General features: G+C 39.2%; 1 protein-coding gene across 8 annotated transcripts in view; it reads left to right on the top strand.

The window, feature by feature from the left end:
* The window catches only part of GARRE1 (granule associated Rac and RHOG effector 1), a 96,356-nt gene that overhangs the window by 41,086 nt on the left and 40,962 nt on the right, over positions 1–14,308 (top strand). The window lies entirely within an intron of this gene.

Genomic DNA, 14,308 nt, shown 5'->3' with positions numbered 1-14,308 from the left:
GGGTTCTTCTGAGTTTTATATTTCCATTTGTCCTTGTACATTTTAGGAGTACGTTAGAGGTTGGATTCCTGGTTGGTAGGAGGGAGACTGTCCCTTTCCCTGTGCTGGGGCTAAATTTGATTTTAGGAAATCACCAGTCTTCTGAGCCACATCTGATGATTGAGGTGCCTGAATGAACTAACTTATATTACTGTGAATTTAGGGGAAAAAAGAAGTAGGCTATTAAGTAATATAATTTTTATTGGGTTTAAAAGTTATTTTGAAGGCATTTCCCAGAGTTGAGAACTATTTTTGAAAAGACACAGTATTCTTGGTGTAAATCAGGAATCATCAGATGTTTCCTGTAGAGGGCGAATAGTAAATTTTAGGCTTCATGGGCCACATGTGATTACTGTCCTATAGTCTTCTTTGGGTTTTTTTAATAATCCTTTAAAAATGTAAAATCCAAGTTTTACTTTATAGCATTGTCTATTGGACTAGATTTTCGCTAAACCTGCTGGTATAGTTGTATAATAACCTCCTTGGGTCATTCTATTTTGAATCTGTGCAATTATATTTATAATTTCTGATTATTTCTGTGATCATATTTTTAGGAAAATTATCATATTGAAATATTTTTTAAATGACTTGTCATAGTTTAAGGTATTTTTTTAGATTATACATGTAAATTATACATAAAGCGTGGTTGTTAAAAATGTATTTCTCAAAAGAAATTCAAGTGGTGAAACTTAAAATCACTGCTTTACTCTCCCATCCCATTGCTCTTCCCAGAATGACCACTGTTAACTAGTTGGTATGTGCCATGGTAAATTATTTTCTGAACATGCACAGATACATATGTGTGTAAATGTACAAACATACAGCTTTTGCTTTTGTTTGTTTTGCATAAAGAATCACATTGTTCATCCACCATTGTGCCTGGTTGCTGCTTTCCAGAGATGTGGCAAGAGAGCAGTTAGGGACTCTTTGCCCTCTCTCAGAAGATATTTAACTGTTGGCCCAGACTGTTGCAACTATCATCCTGTGATAACATAAGCACTTTTAGCCTTACTTAGAATTTCAGGCAAGAGTGGTTTGAAAAATAAGGCCAAAGCTTTTTATTTTAAACTGAACATTATTGAATTCTTCTTCTGGTCCTACCTCCAGATGCTGGACGAGACAGCTAGATTTCATGGCTGTTTGCTCTTCAACCCTGCAGGGCAAATGCCCTTGTTCCCAGGTCAGGACAACTAGAGGATGAACCAACCCTGTGGAGTAGGGGTTGAGTAAGCCACTGGGTTTAGTACATACAGTAGCACCTACCTGGTTCTTTTTGCTTTCCTGAGTCCAGCATGGACCACTTGAGCTGAGAAGGGGGAAGATTTCTTATTGCTGTGCCTTAGAGTTTTGATAGCTTTCCCCATTGAAAGACAATTAGGATAGCTGGAGTACAACCACGTTTCTGTACATAATGAGCTAAACAGGCTTTCAGAAGCTAGGCTGGAAATAAGTGCTGTTGATAGGTTTTAGAATCTATGCGTGTATTCTGAGTTTCAAACAGCTGACTTACAAGTAAGTTCTAAAATGTGATTGCCAAGTGTAGGCCTGCAGACTTAACATTTTGCTCTTTCCACAGAGCAGTATTTGTTGTTTCTGGAATTAATATACTTCCATGCGCCAATAAGGGTCGGTCTCTGCTCACCAAGTCAGATGGAATGGCTAGGCATTTGGATTTTTTTCCTGTTGGTCTTTTTAGGGTTTTACCAGCAAGGCCCTGAGAGTTTAACACTCATTCCTGGGGAAAGAAGTCTGTGGCCTAATATTGCCGAGCTTCACTGGCTAGGCAAAGACCTCAGCTCAGAAGCTTCTTCTAACAGCTAAAATCTGAGGACAGTTTTGATAATAAAAGATTCACCTCAATGAAAGAATTATCCAAAAAGGCTGACTAGAAATTAGCAACAGACTGAAAACTGGATTCATACAAACTTTTTATGAAATGAACTTCAGTTTTGGGTTAATAACAACAATTTGAATTTTCATTTGGCACACAGAGTTAGGAAACATTTACTCCACAATCTGCTATGGAAGATCTACTAGTCAAAACAAGGAAGATGTAACACCAGCTTTTACCTTTAGTAAAAAAAAAAAAGGAATATTATGCAAATTTATTCCATTAAGGTTGATGAAACTCACATTTTGAAACCAGCTTTGTAATTTTCCATTATTGTCACTCTACAGTATTTTTGGCTTATACTTCTCCAAAATAAATGTTAATATACCTGAATTAAGGCTCTTAAGAGTTAGTGAGTGCTCACAAATTATTTTAAACAGGTTGATAGGTAATCACATAGTATACTGAAGACATGTCAATGCATCAAACTGAAAGCCAAGGTTCTTTGTTCATAAAGATTGATTTAAAGTCTGCCTGCCCATTTACAAGGTGGTGGTACTGGGAAAGACAATAAAAATGCCAGAAGAGATAAAATTAGTCCCTTTAAAGACCTACTCCCAGGAACGCTGTAGCTGCCCTGGGCATCTTAAATGCAGAGCACCTGACTGGAGAGCCAAGTCCTCCCAACACTGAGGCCCCAACATGAAACCAGAGCCTGGAGTGGTCAGGAAGGTGGTCTGGGGGAGGGGGTGTAGAAAGCAAGGGTAGAAGTGGCATCTCTCACTGCACACAGGTGGCAGATCCCATCCTGCTGCCCTCCCTTCACAGGCTGACCTCTGTACCTTTCTAACCTCACTCCTGGTACCCTCCCTCTCCCTCACTGTTTCAGCCACAACAGGGTCTTCACTGCTCTCCGAACAATCAGGTTTGCTCCTTCCTCAGGAACTCTGTACTAGCTGTTCCCTCACCCAGAATCCTTTTCCTGGTTACTCCTCCATCTTATTCAGGTCTTTATTCCATCAGAAAGACAGGAAGGAAGGAAGGGAGGGAAGGAAGAAGAAAAAAGAAAGCAGACAGAAAGAAAGAGAGAGAGAGAAAGATGATAGATAGGTAGATAGGTAGATGATAGATAGATAGACAGATAGATAGATAGATAGATAGATAGATAGATAGATAGATAGATAGATAGATAGATAGATAAATGCAACAGGATCCAAATGAAGTTACTTGTGCTAAGCTCCATGCCAACAAACAAAGACTGAACACCTAACCTAATTGCAATTTCAGCTTCTCCACACCAAGCAGTATGGGTCATTTCTGACACTCTACCTGGAGATAGCATCAAATCTCACAGGTTAAGGGCTCAGTCCCACAAAACTGCCCCCTTCCCTTTTAGACACCAATCATAACTCCAGGGTGTCACCTGTGCTTTTTACCAACTTGCTATAAATCAGAGGTTTTCATAACCCCCTTTACAAGTTCAATTAATTTGCTAAAGCAACTCACAGAACTCAGAAAAACCTTTTACCTGCTAGATTATAAAAAGATACAACTCAGAAACAACCAGATGGAAGAGGGGCATAAAGCAAGGTGTAGGAAGGGATGTGGAGCTTCCATGCCTTCTCCAGGTGTGCTACCCTCCACCCTCCCAGCACCTCCTCGTGGTCACCAACCCGAAAGCTCTCTGAACCCTGTCTTTGCAGTTTGTCAATGCTTCATTATATAGGTGTGTTTAATGAAATCATTGGGCATTCATTGTTGATCCTGCATCCAGCCTAACCTCTCCTCTCTCCAGAGGAGCGGGGCTGAAACTTCCAAACTGCTAGTCATGTGGTTGGTTCACTGGCAACCGGCCCCCATCCTTAGGGGCTTTCCAAAAATTACCTCATTAATAGAAACTCAAGTATAGTTGAAAGAGGCTTGTTACGAATAACGAAAGACACTTTATCTCTCGTCACTTAGAAAATTTCAAGGATTTTAAGAGCTATGTGCCAGGAACCTTGAAAGACCAAAATACTAATTTCTTACTATAAATCAATTTCACAGGGAGTTTTATTGAGGAAGGTGTAGGAAGGAAAAGAAAATCAGGTGCTTTTCAGAAAAATGAAGAAAATAAAACTGAGTCAAGAAAGAAAATGAGAATAGGCAAAAGAGACCTGAAGGCAGGACCCCAGCATCAGGTAGGAGTCTAGGAAAGAATGATGTGCCCTAATTTTGGTGACTAAAATGGCAATGTTGCTTTCTTTCTGGAAAATATAATTTAAAATTTCATAGTTGGTAAAAAGGCTTGAGTGAAAATAAGGGAAAAATCAGGTTTGGTGGGCAATTAGAAGGAAACACTTATAAAATTATGAGTTTGTGTATGTAATTTCATGCAAAACTAGCTTTCCTAATTATTTTCTATTCTAAATTTTTATGGTTGCTGGTCAGCTTGTGAGATTTCATAGGATTGGATAATAGCCTGTTTTGGCAGCCTTCCTCATCTTTACAAATGAGTATCTGTAAAAATGATGCCATGGTTCTTGTTTGCGGAGTTGAAGAATGAACTTAGCAAACACTCAAAGTAGGAGAGCCAGGGAGAGGCTTTTATTTAAAGATAAAGTGAGAAGACATAGCTCCCGGTTCACACCAGGAGGTGACAAGAGAGCCCCAGGTTATGTGTTGTCTAGGGTATTTATAGGTGGTTAAGAGACAAAGGGCTAGGGATTCATACCTGCCAGATGGTCCCAAAATGTTTATTTTTGAAGAGATAGTAAGTTTCTTATCAGTGAGTTATTTTGCAAAGTTAGCTTAACACAAGAAATTTACTGCTCTGATTCTTTCCCAGTATAGCTGCTTTTTGATCTGGGAGCATATCAGTTAAGACTGCCTGCCTTAATTTCCAAGGTCGACTGAGTTATTGTTTGATTAAAATGCAATCTTAGCTTTAAGATTGAAGAATTTTTCCTAAATAAGCTGGGCCTTTGAGCAGGCGAAAGTAAATCTTATAATGGTATGTTCTAATGACACAGTGAAAACATAGGCTATGCTGAGATACTTTTCTTTATCTGGGGAGTATTCAAACTTCTAGGCCAAGTTGCTCCTGGCTTTTTAGTTTTAACTAATTTCACTGAAGAATGCTTATATTCCTGTTTGATATTTTTACTTTAGAGAATTAATGTGACTCTGACTTTGCTTAATGTTTAATAAGGAGTTTTGGTAAGGGTTTCTTTGCACATTGTTGTTGTTCTGGCTGTGATTAACTTGCTTTGCTTTTTCTTGGAGGCCCTCACCCTACTCTGTCTAAATGGTCCCTGTCTCAAAATGACATTTGCCTGAAGTCCTTCTGGGATCAGCATACATAGGGAATGTGTCCTGTACCTCTCCCCCTGCCTTAGGCCAGTTCAGTCTTCATGCAGAGGGACTTGTATTCAGTGTCCATCCTTCCATGACACTTGGCTATCTGACTCTCTAGCTGATGCTGAAATGTGCAAAGCCAGGAAGTAGAAATAGCCTGATGTGAAAGAACCCCTGTGAGTCCTTGCTCACGCCAGGATCTCTCCCAAGGCCCCACCACCTCCTGAAGTAGGCCCCAGTCACCTGGCTGCTCCCACCCACCCGCCTGGAAAAGACATAGATGAGCTGGCTGCAAGCTGGCAGAGATGAGTGAGGACAAAGGTGTTCCAGGCTTGCTGGGAGAGACAGATAAATAAGGAGATAGACAGTAGGTGTGATGAGCACCAGGATGGAAAATAGCCTCAAGCCTGACTATTGATTGGTTCAGGGTTCCCCGACCCAGCTCACTGTGACAGTACCCAGCCCATACCAGAACCTCCTACTCAGCCTGGGAGAGGTTAGGGCAGGGCAGAGAACCTCATGGGCCCTGTAAGAATTTATATTTTAAACCTTTTTAATGAGGTGTCATTTTTTTTAAAGGGGGATTTTGAGCAAGAGATTGGTATGATGTGATTTGTTTTAAAAAGGACTCTGGCTACAAGTGACAGAAACCAAATTCAAAATAAATGTTGTTAAGTAACAACACTAAAAGCAAAAAGAAACTAGTAGTCACACAGTACTAAAGCCATGCTGTGTTCTGAGACTCTACATATTAACTCACTAAATTTTTTAATCTTATGAATTAGGTACTATTCATTTCCCCATTTTATTGATGAGGAGACTGAGGTGTGGAGAGGTTAATCAGTTTACCAAAAGTCTCACAACAGATCCAGACCATAGACCCAGGCAGTTGGACTCTATGGAGTACTACAAACTCTTGACTGTAGCATTATGCTGCCTCTCAACAAAAACAATGTATTGACTTATGAACCTAAAGAAAGTAAGCTTTTTGGGCATGGCTAGGTGCAGGGGCTCACACGTCAGACTCAGCCCTTGTCTCTTCTCTCTGCCATCAGAAGTGTTCCCTTCATTTCCAGGCAGATTGTCTCCATGCCAGAGTCCTCAACTCTAAGCAGAAAGAGTACTTCTGCTTTCCCCATAATTCAGACTAAAGTTCTAGCACTGGGTCTGGTTGGGTTGGCGTGGCTTGGGTCACTTGCCTGTTCTTGGATTCTGTGGCCAGAAAGGTTACCCCAGCACACAGGTTGGCCAGGCCTGACCTGAACCCGGAAACATATTGCCAAATGGTTTTGTTTTGTTTTTTAGCATGTTGGCAGTTTATATCCATGAAGCTTTCTGTTTACACCTCTTAGTTAAGTTCCATAGTTTCCTTTCTAAGAGCTGTATGTATTCTTAAAATTCTTAAGTAACTTGTATCTTAGTTGCTGTAATGAATGAAATAATGTTTAAAAGTTTTTTCTATAATATACAGTCACCATTGATTTGTATATTTTTGTCTTGTCTCCTGCCATGGGACTGAACTCAATAATTCTGATGTTTCACTTAGTTTATTTGGGGTCTTTTGATATATATGGTCATGTTATCAGCATATGTCTCCTCTCTCCCTATAGTTATAAATCTTATTGCATTGACCATAAATTTTAAAATATAAAACAATCAGCTTTAAGAGTGAGCATCCTTGTTTTGGTCCTCATTTTAATAGAAATGCTTTGGATATATTACTACTGATTATTAAATGTAACAAATTAGTTCTTATATGTGATGCATGCTTATGGTAAAAAATTCAAACATTTCTGAAGGGCAAAAGTCTTCTCCAAAAGTAATGATTCTCCATAATTCTCCCTTCTAGCTTCATCCCAGTCCCAGATACAATCACTATAAATAGCCTTATGTATTGTACAGATAGCAGCAAATAGTTATACATACACAAACATATATGGAAAATACATATTTTTATTCCCTTACATATATCCTTTATTCCCCTAACAGCACACTCATTATTTATAGTATTGGCTCATAGTTTGAAAGAATAAGCATACATTTCCAAGGCATAGCAAATGTTATACCGGATTTTTCATTCATGGATGAGTGCTTCACTTGTAATTTCCCCCATGCCTGTTGGTGATATCACTCTCAAAGTAAGCTCAAGGGTGGCAACTGGTAGTGAGAACTGGCTTGTGCAAAAGACTTGAGACAAGATCTGTGCTCAGGATTTTTCAGGAACAGCAAGAAGGCCGGTGCAGCAAGAGCAGAGGAGAAGGATATGAGATAAGTTCAAAGAATAGTCAGGGGCCAGATCATGTAGAGATTGTAGGACAGAGTGAGGAGTTGGGGTTTTCTTCTCATTGTAATGGAAAGCCATTGGATTTTGAGCAAGGGAGTGAAATAATTTGATTTCTGTTTTATAAGGCTTCCTGTGTGGAAAGTAGCCTTCAAGCGAGAGAGGAGACTGCTAGTTGCCTCCCAATATCCAGTCTCCCTTTCCACCTTTAGTAACAAAACTCTGGAGTTTTTGTTTTCAGAAATACTGTGCTGGAAAAGGGCTATGTTTCCCAACCTTCCTTACACCTAGGAGTGGTCACTTGCATAATTTCTGTCCGTGAAGATGTGACTAGAGGTTTTGGTTGTGTGTCCTGGAAATCTGCCTTAGAGGGAAAAAGGGTGCTCCTCTCTCCTCTCCCAATCTCCTGCTATCTAGAATGCAGGTGAAATGAAAAGGTCATTTAGCCATGTAGAACCAAGAGGTAATTTATGATTGCAACCCTTTCCCGGGGATGCAAAGCAGAAAGGTGGGAACTGGGTTCCTTGTGATACCCATGATACTTGGAAGTTTCCACTGCAGCTATTGACTGCCTAACCCTACATTTATTCTTTATATTGTTTTATTGTTTTTTTTTTCCATCATTGATATACAATCTTATGCTCAGGTTTCAGATGAGCAACATTGTGGTTACTACATTCTTTCCTGTTATCAAATCCCCACCACATACCCCATTACAGTCACTGTCCATCGGCATAGTAAGATGCTGTAGAGTCACTACTTGTCTTCTCTGTGCTATACTGCCTTCCCCGTGCCCCCCCACACACACCCATATTACATGTGTTAATCATACTGCATCTTAATCCCCTTGTCCCTCCCTTCCCTCCCACCCTCCCCAGTCCCTTTCCCTTTGGTAACCGTTAGTCCATTCTTGGGTTCTGTGAGTCTGCTGCTGTTTTGTTCCTTCAGTTTTTGCTTTGTTGTTATACTCCACAGATGAGTGAAATAATTTGGTACTTGTCTTTCTCTGCTTGGCTTATTTCACTGAGCATAATACTCTCTGGCTCCACCCATGTTGTTGCAAATGGTAGGATTTGTTTTCTTCTTATGGCTGAATAATATTCCATTGTGTATATGTACCATATCTTTATCCATTCATCTACTGATGGACACTTAGGTTGCCTCCATTTCTTGGCTATTGTAAATAGTACTGTGATAGACATAGAGGTGCATATGTCTTTTTGAATCTTTGATCTGTTTTCTTTGGGTAAATTCCTAGGAGTGGAATTCCTGGGTCAAATAGTATTTCTATTTTTAGTTTTTTGAGGAACCTCCATACTGCTTTCCACAATGGTTGAACTAGTTTACATTCCTACCAGCAGTGTAGGAGGGTTCCCCTTTCTCCGCATCCTCGCCAGCATTTGTTGTTGCTTGTCTTTTGCATGTTGGCCATCCTAACTGCTGTGAGGTGATATCTCATTGTGGTTTTAATTTGCATTTCCCTGATGATTAGCAATGTGGAGCATCTTTTCATGTGCCTATTGGCCATCTGAATTTCTTCTTCAGAGAAGTGTCTGTTCAGATCCTCCTCTCATTTTTTAATCAGGTCATTTGCTTTTTTGGTGTTGAGCTGTCTGAGTTCATTCACCCCTTGTCGGATATGTCATGTATGAATATATTCTATCCCATACTGTAGGATGCCTTTTTGTTCTGTTGATGGTGTCCTTTGCTATACAGAAGCTTTTTAGTTTGATGTAGTTGCACGTGTTCATTTTTGCTTTTGTTTCCCTTACCCGAGGAGATGTGTTCAGGAACCTACATTTATTTTACCTTAGAAAGAAGCAGCAGTCTTATTTTAAGAGTGCATTTTATTGTTGTTGTTTCATGTAGATAAGTCTGATCCTAATTGAATGGAAGCAGGAAGATAGTTAAGAGGCTATTACAGTCATCCAAGCCACAGAGGACTATAGCTTGGAATAGAATGGTAGCAGACAAGGAAACTAGAAGCAGTTGAGCGTGTGTGTGTATGTGTAGTAAATTTTATATATAACATAAAATTTGCTATCTTTTTTTTTTTTTTTTTAGATAATTATTTTTTATTGAAGGGTAGTTGACACACAGTATTACATTACATTAGTTTCAAGTGTACAACACAGTGATAAAACATTTATATACATAATTCTAGGTTCCAGCTATCACCCTACCAAGCTGTTACAATATCTTGACTATATTCCTTATGCTATACATTACATCCTGGTTACTTATTTATTTTACCATTGGAAGTCTATCCTTTTTTTTTTTTTTTTTTTTGTGAGGGCATCTCTCATATTTATTGATCAAATGGTTGTTAATGACAATAAAATTCTGTATAGGGGAGTCAATGCTCAATGCACAATCATTAATCCACCCCAAGCCTAATTTTCGTCAGTCTCCAATCTTCTGAGGCATAACAAACAAGTTCTTACATGGAGAACAAATTCTTACATAATGAATAAGTTACATAGTGAACAGTACAAGGGCAGTCATCACAGAAACTTTCGGTTTTGCTCATGCATTATGAACTATAAACAGTTCAAATATGAATACTCATTTGGTTTTTATACTTGATTTATATGTGGATACCACATTTCTCTCTTTATTATTATTATTTTTAATAAAATGCTGAAGTGGTAGGTAGATACAAGATAAAGGTAGAAAACATAGTTTAGTGTTGTAAGAGAGCAAATGTAGATGATCAGGTGTGTGCCTGTAGACTATGTGTTAATCCAAGCTAGACAAGGGCAATAAAACATCCACGTATGCAGAAGATTTCTCTCAGAACGGGGGGGTGAGGTTCTAAGCCTCACCTCTGTTGATCCCCAATTTCTCACCTGATGACCCCCCTGCGACTGTGCCTGTCTTAGGTTGTTCCTCCCTTGAGGAATCATACCCATCTCTGGCTAACCAGTCATCTTCCGGGGCCATACAGGGAAATGTAAAGTTGGTAAGTGAGAAAGAAGCCTTATTGTTTGAAATGGTTAGCTTTTTATTTCTTTGCATATTTGTGCCCTGTAGCTTCTATGCCCAGCATTTGTCTTGAGGTATCTTTCCCACTTGGAAGAATTATGATACTCGGTAAATTTGATATGAGACACGAATTCTATTTAAGGGTTGTAATTAGGAAGGAAGAAGAAAAGCTATAGAAGTAGCAGGCAGAAGAAAACATGGGAAGATTGATTATTTCTTTGACATATCTTCTTGTAGAGTAACTTCAGCATGTATAGGTTTTAAGCTACTACTTAAATTGCACACACACATTAACATAATAGGAGTATAGTTACATAACCAAAGCATATCTGTAATTACCAGCCATCTCCAGTGAAACCAAGAAAACCATTAAGGCACCTTAGGCATTTGTGAAAACTTATCTATGATATGGTGGATATTGTCCAACTGAACTTGAACAGTCTGAGAGAAATCAGACAAATTAAAACAACCCATTCCTGGGGAATGTTCACATCCCTTATGTTCTTTTAACAGTAAATAGTCTGTAGTTGTAAGATTTTGGAGCGCTACAATTTGCACTTTTCCTAATTCTTGATTGAATTCCAACAGTATAGACCCAGTCAAATTTGTTGTTTTACTGTATGCACAGGCCAGCTTAGATATCTCCTTCATTCCCATGGCAAGTCCAGGAGCTGGTGGGATGAGTGCATCTACAGGTGTAGCAGTGCGTGGATCTTTGTTGGGGTTTTTTGATGATCATCTTCTGGCATGAGTCTTCCAGAGAGTGCTGATGTTGGAAGTTCTCTTTCATATCGTATCTTAGTTCATTTTCGGGGTAGCCCAATTAGGCTTTGATCTTCTGTATAAACGCAAACAGACCCTTTGCCTACACTTTTATATGCCCTTTATACCCTTATGTAGAACTCATTGGAGGTTACCACACAGGAACTGCCCTCTTTTTTTGTTTTGTTTTGTTTTGTTTTGTTTTTGGTATCACTAATCTACACTTACATGATGAATATTATGTTTACTAGGCTCTCCCCTATACCAGGTCTCCCCTATAAACCCCTTTACAGTCACTGTCCATCAGCATAGCAAAATGTAGAATCACTACTTGCCTTCTCTGTGTTGTACAGCCCTCCCTTTTCTCCTACCCCCCCATGCATGTTAATCTTAATACCCCCCTACTTCTCCCACCCCCTTATCCCTCCCTACCCACCCATCCTCCCCAGTCCCTTTCCCTTTGGTACCTGTTAGTCCATTCTTGAGTTCTGTGATTCTGGTGCTGTTTTGTTCCTTCAGTTTTTCCTTTGTTCTTATATTCCACAGATAAGTGAAATCATTTGGTATTTCTCTTTCTCCGCTTGGCTTGTTTCACTGAGCATAATACCCTCCAGCTCCATCCATGTTGCTGCAAATGATTGGATTTTCCCTTTTCTTATGGCTGAGTAGTATTCCATTGTGTATATGTACCACATCTTCTTTATCCATTCATCTATCGATGGACATTTAGGTTGCTTCCAATTCTTGGCTATTGTAAATAGTGCTGCGATAAACATAGGGGTGCACTGATCTTTCTCATACTTGATTGCTGCATTCTTAGGGTAAATTCCTAGGAGTGCAATTCCTGAGTCAAATGGTAAGTCTGTTTTGAGCATTTTGATGTACCTCCATACTGCTTTCCACAATGGTTGAACTAACTTACATTCCCACCAGCAGTGTAGGAGGGTTCCCCTTTCTCCACAGCCTCGCCAACATTTGTTGTTGTTTGTCTTTTGGATGGCAGCCATCCTTACTGGTGTGAGGTGATACCTCATTGTAGTTTTAATTTGCATTTCTCTGATAATTAGCGATGTGGAGCATCTTTTCATGTGTCTGTTGGCCGTCTGTATTTCTTTTTTGGAGAACTGTCTGTTCAGTTCCTCTGCCCATTTTTTAATTGGGTTATTTGTTTTTTGTTTGTTGAGGCATGTGAGCTCTTTATATATTCTGGATGTCAAGCCTTTATCGGATGTGTCATTTTCAAATATATTCTCCCATACTGTAGGGATCCTTTTTGTTCTATTGATGGTGTCTTTTGCTGTACAGAAGCTTTTCAGCTTAATATAGTCCCACTTATTCATTTTTGCTGTTGTTTTCCTTGCCCGGGGAGATATGTTCAAGAAGAGGTCACTCATGTTTATGTCTAAGAGGTTTGTGCCTATGTTTTCTTCCAAGAGTTTAATGGTTTCATGGCTTACATTCAGGTCTTTGATCCATTTTGAGTTTACTTTTGTATATGGGGTTAGACAATGGTCCAGTTTCATTCTCCTACATGTAGCTGTCCAGTTTTGCCAGCATCACCTGTTGAAGAGACTGTCATTTCGCCATTGTATGTCCATGGCTCCTTTATCAAATATTAATTGAACATATATGTCTGGGTTAATGTCTGGATTCTCTAGTCTGTTCCATTGGTCTGTGGCTCTGCTCTTGTGCCAGTACCAAATTGTCTTGATTACTATGGCTTTATAGTAGAGCTTGAAGTTGGGGAGTGAGATCCCCCCTACTTTATTCTTCTTTCTCAGGATTGCTTTGGCTATTCGGGGTCTTTGGTGTTTCCATATGAATTTTTGAATTATTTGTTCTAGTTCATTGAAGAATGTTGCTGGTAGTTTCATAGGGATTGCATCAAATCTGTATATTGCTTTGGGCAGGATGGCCATTTTGACGATATTAATTCTTCCTAGCCACTAGCATGGGATGAGTTTCCATCTGTTAGTGTCCCCTTTAATTTCTCTTAAGAGTGACTTGTAGTTTTCAGAGTATAAGTCTTTCACTTCTTTGGTTAGGTTTATTCCTAGGTATTATATTTTTTTTGATGCGATTGTGAATGGAGTTATTTTCTTGATTTCTCTTTCTGTTCGTTCATCGTTAGTAAATAGGAAAGCCACAGATTTCTGTGTGTTGATTTTGTATCCTGCAACTTTGCTGTATTCCGATATCAGTTCTAGTAGTTTTGGGGTGGAGTCTTTAGGGTTTTTTATGTACAGTATCATGTCATCTGCAAATAGTGACAGTTTAACTTCTTCTTTACCAATCTGGATTCCTTGTATTTCTTTGTTTTGTCTGATTGCCATGGCTAGGACCTCCAGTACTATGTTAAATAACAGTGGAGAGAGTGGGCATCCCTGTCTAGTTCCCAATCTCAGAGGAAATGCTTTCAGCTTCTCGCTGTTCAGTATAATGTTGGCTGTCGGTTTATCATAGATGACCTTTATTATGTTGAGGTACTTGCCCTCTATTCCCATTTTGCTGAGAGTTTTTAACATGAATGGATGTTGAACTTTGTCAAATGCTTTTTCAGCATCTATGGAGATGATCATGTGGTTTTTGTCTTTCTTTTTGTTGATGTGGTGGATGATGTTGATGGACTTTCGAATGTTGTACCATCCTTGCATCCCTGGGATGAATCCCACTTGGTCATGGTGTATGATCCTTTTGATGTATTTTTGAATTCGGTTTGCTAATATTTTGTTGAGTATTTTTGCATCTACGTTCATCAGGGATATTGGTCTGTAGTTTTCTTTTTTGGTGGGGTCTTTGCCTGGTTTTGGTATTAGGGTGATGTTAGCTTCATAGAATGAGTTTGGGAGTATCCCCTCCTCCTCTATTTTTTGGAAAACTTTAAGGAGAATGGGTATTATGTCTTCCCTGTATGTCTGATAAAATTCCGAGGTAAATCCATCTGGCCCGGGGGTTTTGTTCTTTGGTAGTTTTTTGATTACCGCTTCAATTTCATTGCTGGTAATTGGTCTGTTTAGATTTTCTGTTTCTTTCTGGGTCAGTCTTGGAAGGTTGTATTTTTCTAGGAAGTTGTC

The sequence above is a fragment of the Manis pentadactyla genome, chromosome 15 (genome assembly GCF_030020395.1).
Source record: "Manis pentadactyla isolate mManPen7 chromosome 15, mManPen7.hap1, whole genome shotgun sequence".
NCBI classification, from domain to species: Eukaryota; Metazoa; Chordata; class Mammalia; order Pholidota; family Manidae; genus Manis; species Manis pentadactyla.
This window is presented reverse-complemented; position numbering and strand designations above follow the sequence as displayed.